This window comes from Oncorhynchus kisutch, linkage group LG24 (genome assembly GCF_002021735.2).
Source record: "Oncorhynchus kisutch isolate 150728-3 linkage group LG24, Okis_V2, whole genome shotgun sequence".
Lineage (NCBI taxonomy): Eukaryota > Metazoa > Chordata > Actinopteri > Salmoniformes > Salmonidae > Oncorhynchus > Oncorhynchus kisutch.
Window position 1 is genome coordinate 10,141,615 of NC_034197.2, and position 9,758 is coordinate 10,151,372.

Sequence of the window (9,758 nt, forward strand, 5' to 3'; positions counted from 1 at the left end):
AGGAGTTGAGGAGACTAAATTACTTAGTGTTAGCTTAGATTGTTAACTGTCACGGTCAAAACATATTGATTCAATGGTTGTAGAGATGGGGGAAGGTCTGTATGTGATAAAGAGATGCTAAGATTTTTCGACACCCCACTCCACAAAACAAGTCCGACAGGGTCTAGTTTGAGCTTATCTTGATTGTCCAGTCATATGGTCAAGCTGCAAAGATGGAACTAGTGCAGCTGCAGCTGGCCCAGAACAGAGTGACACGTTTTGCTCTTCATTGTAAATCAGAAGAGGTATAATATCAATACTATCTCTCTTGGTTAAGAGATGAGGAGAGACTGACTGCATCACGTCTTGTTTTTATAAGAGCGTAAGAATTGCATAGTCAACTGACCACACAGCACTGACTCTCACACTTACCCCACCAGACATGCCACCAGGGTTCTTTTTCACTGTCCCCAGGTCCAGAACAAATTCAAGGAAAGGTATAGTATTGTACAGAACCAGTATTGCATGGAAGTCCCTTCCATAGCGCAAGTGAACAGCAAACATGGTTTCAAAAAACAAATAAAGTCAGACCTCGCGGCACAACGCCTCTCCCCCATGTGACCTACTTTTTGTGTGTATGTAGTGATATGCAATGTGTGTCTGATAGATGCATACACACACAAACACACTCACGCACGCGCACACACACACACACACACACACACACAAACACACCACCGTGTTTTTTTAATGTATGTAAAATGTCACGTCTTTTGCCTGTTATGTCTCTTTCATCATGTGTCGGACCCCCGTAAGACTAGCTGTCGCCATTGGCATCGGCTAATGGTGATCCGAATACAATTGAATCAAGAAGAAGCACTGTTTGTTAGCTACCACTCCGCCCATGTTCTCTCTTCATTCTATTTTGACAGTGACGTTTATGTTGACTTCCTCTGTACATCAGCAAGGCATCTGAAGTGGTTGCTTTCCCATTTCCCCCCATTTTTCACTCTGACAATAATATCAATTCAGATTTGCATGCCACAGTGACCAAGCCCTTGATGAACACCTGGATCTGGGGGAGACACAAGGAAAGACACCTGGACGATTATACACAACAAAGACACTGAAGAGGACAAGAACTCGGGGAGCCTAAAATCAATGAATGGAATAGAACAGAATGGAATAGATTATAAATCCATGTAATGTGGGAATCAGCAACCAGGACAAGATATTAAACATCCTTGCCTTAGAAAACAACAGGGTAGAACACAATACGACTGAGCAGGTAACAGTCCATGAGAGCTGCTGAGCACTACAGTGGTTCTCCCTCCGGTATCATGATTTATCCCTGCCAGGCGGGGCGGGGGGCGGGGGTGTAGGTAGGCAGCAGTAGCTAGGGATGCGGGTGTGCTGGGAGGGTAGGCAGGGGTGCGGGTGCTAGCTGCTGACTGCTAGCTGCTGGCTGCTGGCTGCTGCTTTGCTGGAGGCTCTAATCCATGACACAGGTCCTATCAGCAAGGATCATTGAGCTAATTAATAACATGGCACAGAGAGGGATGGCAGTCATTAAGGAGCCGCGCCATGGCTGTGTGTGTGTGTATATGTGTGTGAGAGTGAGAGTGAGAGAGAGAGAGAGAGAGAGAGAACAGCTCTGGTGTACAGTATACTCCACGAAGGACAAACCAGTATGAGAGAACACAGACAGACACAGACACACACAGACAGACACAGTGGTCAGGACAGGACAGTTTGGGCCTGAACAAAAGGTCAGATAGAGCAAAAAGAAATGCACCCCTCTCTCTCCTTCATTATTTAGCTGAGACAGGGTCTGATTGGAACAATGGTACCAACATACACTAGAACCAGAGGGGGTCTATTTTATAGATCCAACGACTCCCTGGGAAACTAGTGTTACTGAGTCGACTATCCTTGTTAAATAAATGGCATTCAATTAAATGACTGAGGGGTCTAAAGAAACCGAGATCTTTACAGCTCTGTGGTGTCATGCACACACAGCTCAGGCCTATTATTTACTGTAACAGCCATATGTTAGCATGCAGCCACATACTATATGTCTAATATATACTGTACTGTACACAGACAGACCAGGCGGAGTACAACCTGGACTCAGGGGTCAACGTAACATAGTCAACGTAAATTTGTTCACTTTCCAGGACATAGACATGTCTTATACGGTTAGAAAGCTTAAATTCTTGCTAATCTACAGTAGCTATTACAGTGAAAAAAATACCATGCTATTGTTTGAGTAGAGTGCACAACAACAAAAAACTTATCACGGCAACTGGTTTGATACATTCCACTCTGAAGGTAAATGATGTACTTACATTCAGTAACCTTGCTCTGATTTGTCATCCTGAGGGTGCCAGAGATAAAATGTAGCATAGTTTTGTTTGATAAAATAGATTTTTATATTAAAATGTAGGAACTGGGTTCTACAGTTTGAACCCTTGTTGTCTTTGGCTCCAAACCAACCCTGCCCAGCCATCTTGATGTGTGAAAGATAGTGTATTAGCTAATGTTCCGTCATGTATGACATTCCTGGGAGTGTGTACACTTACATTTTGTATTGCCATATTAATTTTGTATGTTCTCTATAGTTATGTACTGAAAATGGATCAATTGACTAATTTGGCACATTTGGGCAGACTTGATACAAAATATTGTCCAGTATTGCAATTCTTCACTGGATCAATCTGAAACCTTGCAAACACACTGATGCCATCTAGTGGCCACACTCTAAATTGCAACTAAACTGCAATATTATATTATGACCTTTCTCTTGCATTTCACAGATGATGAAAGAAAAGAAAATATAGAAAACCATGTTTTTTGGTTTGTATTATCTTTTACCAGATCTAATCAAATCAAATCAAATGTATTTATATAGCCCTTCGTACATCAGCTGATATCTCAAAGTGCTGTACAGAAACCCAGCCTAAAACCCCAAACAGCAAGCAATGCAGGTGTAGAAGCAGGGTGGCTAGGAAAAACTCCCTAGAAAGAAAAAGAAACCTAGAGAGGAACCAGGCTATGAGGGGTGGCCAGTCCTCTTCTGGCTGTGCCGGGTGGAGATTATAACAGAATATGGCCAAGATGTTCAAATGTTCATAAATGACCAGCATGGTCAAATAATAATAATCACAGGCAGAACAGTTGAAACTGGAGCAGCAGCACGGCCAGGTGGACTGGGGACAGCAAGGAGTCATCATGCCAGGTTGTCCTGAGGCATGGTCCTCCGAGAGAGAGAAAGAAAGAGAGAAATAGAACATTAGAGAGAGCACACTTAAATTCACACAGGACACCGGATAAGACAGGAGAAGTACTCCAGTTATAACAAACTGACCCCAGCCCCCCGACACATAAACTACTGCAGCATAAAAACTGGAGGCTGAGACAGGAGGGGTCCTGTGTTATATTCTACTACATTTCCACAAACTTCTAGGTGTTTTCTTTCAAATGGTATCAAGATTATGCATATCCTTGTTTCAGGTCCTGAGTTACAGGCGCTTAGATTTGGGTATGTCATTTTAGGCAAAAACTGGGGGGAAAAAAGGGTACGATCCTCAAGAGGTTTGAACAAGTAAAAACATTTTCTCCCCAAAAGATAGGTGTACAATTATTGGCACCATGTTGTCAATATTTTGTGTACCCTCCTCTTGCGAGGATAACAGCGCAGAGCCTTTTTCTATAATGCTTTCATGAGATTGGATAACACATTGAGAGGGATCTGAGACCATTCCATTCCTCCATGCAGAATCTTTCCAGATCATTGACATCCTTCGGTCTGTGCTAATGGAATGCCCATGCACTCCAACCACAGGTTTTCAATGGGGTTCAAGTCCGGAGACTGAAATGGCCATTGAAAAATGTTGGTTTTGTGGCCAATTAACCATTCCTTTCTGGATTTTTGATGTGTGCTTGGGGGCAGCAGCTACTCACCCCAGGAATAGTATCTGTTGCTTCAAGAACAGCTCAATTGTCTCGCTGGAAGATCCACTCGCAGCCAAGTTCCAGCCTCCTGGCAGAGGCAACCAGGTTTTTACATAAAATATCCTGCTACTTGGTAGACTTCATAATGCTGTTGACCTTAACAAGGGCCCCAGGACCAGTGGAAGCAAAACAGCCCCATACCATCAAAGGTCCACCACACTAGGTATGGGGTTATTGTCTGCATGTGTATCCTTCTTTCAATGCCAACGCCTATCCAAAACATGAAATAAAATAAAAAATACTATTGGAGAAAACGGAACAATGTCAAAAACACTTCAAAAGTTGACGTTTGGAGTAACTTTGAAATTTGAAGTTTGGTGAAATTTGGAAAAACTGTGAAATTTGTTGAGTTTAACACTGTTCCAGTGGTTTTAAACTTCTTCATTATTTCCCTAATAGTGGAAAGTGGTATATATTTTTTGCATGAAGGTCAACAACCCTTTGACTCTTTTCGTTTTTGTGAGTTCTTTGCCATTCCCCATGGTGATGGATGAAACATTTATTTTATACTCCGGTGAAACAGGAAGCATGGCTTCCTAATACAGTTCCTTAAGCTCAGATGAACTTTAAAGTAGAACGTTAATGCACTTTTAATTTTCTTCGATTTCATTTTCATTTTAAACAATCTTTTTGAGATGTATTTGTTATAACTTTTTCATATGTTTGTGTGTGTGTGTGTGTGATAGCTCAGGCTGTTTCACTAATTAAAGGAAACATCAGGGGCAATTAGCAGAGTTAACAAGGCGCTCAGCAAGGCCCCAGTAGTCCACACAGCCTCCCTCTGACAGCACAGGGACTAACAAACACACACACACACACAATCACAAGCACACACATATACACACTCACACACACACACTAACAGGCTGTGGCTGGAGGTAATTGGGGAAGCAGGGAGCCTGAGACAAAATCAATGGCAACACACGTACACACAGAGGACGATTACTCACCGTGGCGTGGCGGTCGGCATGCCGTTCGTTGGTTTGGTGCCCTGGGGACTCAAACACGACAAGGTAATGTAACAGGTTTGACCCTGCCGTAGTCAGGGCAACAGGGAACAGTGTTCGACTAGTGCAGCTCAACAACCTGCAGACACACACACACACACACATAAGCGCGCTATCGACTGAATGCTGCCACATCAAACATCTTAGTCATTCATTGCACACATGGCTCACGCAGGTTCTATTTTAAGCGTGCCACTCTCCTTTTGCCATACCATTGTTATACCTCTGCTTTGTCTGTTTCCTTTCTTCTCCCTCTCTGTCTGGAGTGAGCCAGCATAATAAAGGACATTAGCATCTGTAGCTACCTGCCTGTGGCTCGGTCATGCAGACAGACAGCCGCAGTGGCTTACACAGACGAGCCACAGCCACGTCCAGTCTGACATCTCTCTTTCAGTGGAGCCACAGGGAAGTAGAGAGTAGGGAGGCTTTATTAATGCAAGAGCCTGGCTGGCTGTCACTCCGTCTCCACAGGTGTTCTGCAGACCTCATTCTCCTCATTCACATCCTGGCTCTGACCTCCACGGAGGATGCTGCACAGGGCCATTGGAGTAAGAGATGAGGAACATGGGAGATTCAGCCCAGTCTCCTCGTGTCTTATTAATGCATCGGAGTGAGTCGTGATCAGGATGTCACGTTGTCCGACGCCTGTAGGTCCACACCGTTCCCCTTAAAAGCCTCTTCCTCCAGCCTGCTTCCACCACCACATCAGTCAGACAAAACCTTCCCCACACATCCACTCCAGCTACACCACTCCCTTCTTCTTCCTGCCCTCCAAATACCAGCACATTACAGTCCTGATGCTCATCAACTGACCTGCCACTCAGAGCAGAGATGGATACACCTCCATGGACAATCTGACTCCAGATACCCTTCGTTGACTCATTTGTTTTGCTGATCTAACTACCTTTTAACCCAATGCTGAAGTGTGTGTGTGTGTGTGTGTGTGTGTGTGTGTGTGTGTGTGTGTGTGTGTGTGTGTGTGTGTGTGTGTGTGTGTGTGTGTGTGTGTGTGTGTGTGTGCGTACATGTGAGAAGAAGAGTCAACATAAAGTAGTTGATGTAGGTAGTTGATGCTTTGCCTGAAAGCATGTCCATGCTTTCAAATCCTGCAGTGCCAGACGTGTCCCCCTGCTTAAGACAGTACATGTCCAGGCCCGTCTGAAGTTAGCTAGAGAGCATTTGGATGATCGAGAAGAAGATTGGGAGAATGTCATATGGTCACATGAAACCAAAATATAACTTTTTGATAAAAACTCAACTCGTCGTGTTTGGAGGACAAAGAATGCTGAGTTGCATTCAAAGAACACCATACCTACTGTGAAGCATGGGGGTGGAAACATCATGCTTTGGGGCTGTTTTTCTGCAAAGGGATCAGGACGACTGATCCGTGTAAAGGAAAGAATGAATGGGGCCATGTATCATGAGATTTTGAGTGAAAACCTCCTTCCATCAGCAAGGGCATTGAAGATGAAATGTGGCTGGGTCTTTCAGCATGACAATGATCCCAAACACACCGCCCGGGCAACGAAGGAGTGGCTTCGTAAGAAGCATTTCAAGGTCCTGGAGTGGCCTAGCCAGTTTCCAGATCTCAACCCCATAGAAAATCTTTGGAGGGAGTTGAAAGTCTGTGTTGCCCAGCAACAGCCCCAAAACATCAGTGCTCTAGAGGAGATCTGCATGGAGGAATGGGCCAAAATACCAGCAACAGTGTGTGAAAACTTTGTGAAGACTTACAGAAAACGTTTGACCTCTGTCATTGCCGACAAAGGGTATATAACAAAGTATTGAGATAAGCTTTTGTTATTGACCAAATACTTATTTTCCAACATAATTTGCAAATAAATTCATAAAAAATCCTACAATGTGATTTTCTAGATTTTTTTCTTCTCATTTTGTCTGTCATAGTTGAAGTGTACCTATGATGAAAATTACAGGCCTCTCTCATCTTTTTAAGTGGGAGAACTTGCACAATTGGTGGCTGACTAAATACTTTTTTGCCCCACTGTACATGTGTGAACAACAGGCACAACTCCAATATAACGTTTTTTTTCTTCTCAAAGTTGCCGGGATATCCTCCTTACATCAGTACACTCTACCAGTACACTAGTAACAACCTATGCATTGCGAAACTTCTATTCAGTCAAATAAGCCAGATGAGGCAAATAAGAAAAAAAAAATACAATTGGCAACCAAATTCGACACTGACATAAAAAACTCTTTGCTTGGTGAGTGAAACAAATGACAAAAACGCCACCTACTGGAGAAAACAGATTTTAGACCTAGTTATCCCTCCCGCTTCTCCTAGCGAATAAGTATGTGTGTTTGAATGCAAATGTACAGTTTGTCCGTATTAGTATACTTACTAGAGATCGACCGATTCATCGGAATGGCCGATTAATTAGGGACGATATCAAGTTTTCATAACAATCGGGAATCGGTATTTTTGGGCACCGATTTGCCGATTTAAAAAAATGTTATAATTTTTTAATTTTTTAAAACCTTTATTTAACTAGGCAAGTCAGTGAAGAACACATTCTTATTTTCAATGGCGGCCTAGGAACGGTGGGTTAACTGCCTTGTTCAGGGGCAGAATGACCGTTTTTCACATTGTCAGCTCGGGGGATCCAATATTGCAACCTTACAGTTAACTAGTCCAACGCAATAACGACCTGCCTCTCTCTCGTTGCACTCCACAAGGAGACTGCCTGTTACGCGAATGCAGTAAGCCGAGGTAAGTTGCTAGCTAGCATTAAACTTATCTTATAAAAAACAATCAATCATAATCACTAGTTTAATACACATGGTTGATGATATTACTAGATATTATCTAACGTGTAATGCGTTGCATATAATCTGACTGAGCATACAAGCATACAAGTATCTAAGTATCTGACTGAGCGGTGGTAGGCAGAAGCAGGTGCGTAAACATTCATTCAAACAGCACTTTCGTGCGTTTTGCCAGCAGCTCTTCGTTGTGCGTCAAGCGTCGAGATGAGGCTGGTGTAACCGAAGTGAAATGGCTAGCTAGTTAGCACGCTAATAGCGTTTCAAACGTCACTTTCTCTGAGCCTTCTAGTAGTTGTTCCCCTTGCTCTGCATGGGTAACGCTGCTTCGATGGTGGCTGTTGTCGTTGTGTTGCTGGTTCGAGCCCAGGGAGGAGCGAGGAGAGGGATGGAAGCTATACGGTTACACTTGCAATACTAAAGTGCCTATAAGAACATCCAATAGTCAAAGGTTAATGAAATACAAATGGTATAGAGGGAAATAGTCCTATAATTCCTATAATAACTACAACCTAAAACTTCTTACCTGGGAATATTGAAGACTCGTGTTAAAAGGAACCACCAGCTTTCATATGTTCTCATGTTCTGAGCACGGAACTGAAATGTTAGCTTTCTTACATAGCACATATTGCACTTTTACTTATTTTTTGCATTATTTAAACCAAATTTAACATGTTTCATTATTTACTTGAGGCTAAATGGATTTTATTGGTGTATTATGTTAAGATAAAATAAGTGTTCATTCAGTATTGTTGTAATTGTCATTATTACAAATACATTTTTAAAAATCGGCCGATTAATCGGTATCGGCTTTTTTGGTCCTCCTATAATATCGGTATCGGCGTTGAAAAATCATAATCGGTCGACCTCTAATACTTACCCATTCTACTTACCTATTTTGACTTGTTGCCAAGGAGGCCCTTGACATAAGCAGACTGGAGGCCATTGTTGGTAAGATTAACATTGTTTATCAAATGTTTTTCTGTATTGTCTTATGTGTCCTCTGTTAGCAGATGATTGATAATGTTTGATAATAGGCTTATAATTGGTTACCTCTTGTGTTTGTCTTTATTTTCAAAAAGGCTATGTGGCTACAACTAAAAAGAGGATGTTTTTTTTAATTTTATTTCACCTTTATTTAACCAGGTAGGCTAGATGAGAACAAGTTCTCATTTACAACTGCAACCTGGCCAAAATAAAGCAAAGCAGTTCGACACATACAACAACACAGAGTTACACATGGAATAAAGAACCATACAGTCAATAATACAGTGGAAAAAAGTCTATATACAGTGTCTGCAAATGAGGTAAGATAAGGGAGGTAAGGCAATAAATAGGCCATTGTGGGGAAGTAATTACAATATAGCAATAAACACTGGAATGGTAGATGTGCAGAAGATGAATGTGCAAGTAGAGATACTGGGGTACAAAGGAGCAAGATAAATAAATAAATACAGTATGGGGATGAGGTAGTTGGATGGGCTATTTACAGATGGGCTATGTACAGGTGCAGTGATCAGTGAGCTGCTCTGACAGCTGGTGCTTAAAGCTAGTGAGGGAGATATGAGTCTCCAGCTTCAGTGATTTTTGCAGTTCGTTCCAGTCATTGGCAGCAGAGAACTGGAAGGAAAGGTGGCCAAAGGAAGAATTGGCTTTGGGGGGTGACCAGTGAGATATACCTGCTGGAGCACGTGCTACTGGTGGGTGCTGCTATGGTGACCAGTGAGCTGAGATAAGGCAGGGCTTTACATAGCAGAGACTTGTAGATGACCTGGAGCCAGTGGGTTTTGCTACGAGTACGAAGCGAGGGCCAGTCAACTAGAGCATACAGGTCTCAGTGGTGGGTAGTATATAGGGCCTTGGTCACAAAATGGATAGCACTGTGATAGACTGCATCCAATTTGTTGAGTAGAGTGTTGGAGGCTATTTTGTAAATGACATCGCCAAAGTCGTGGATCGGTAGGATAGTCAGTT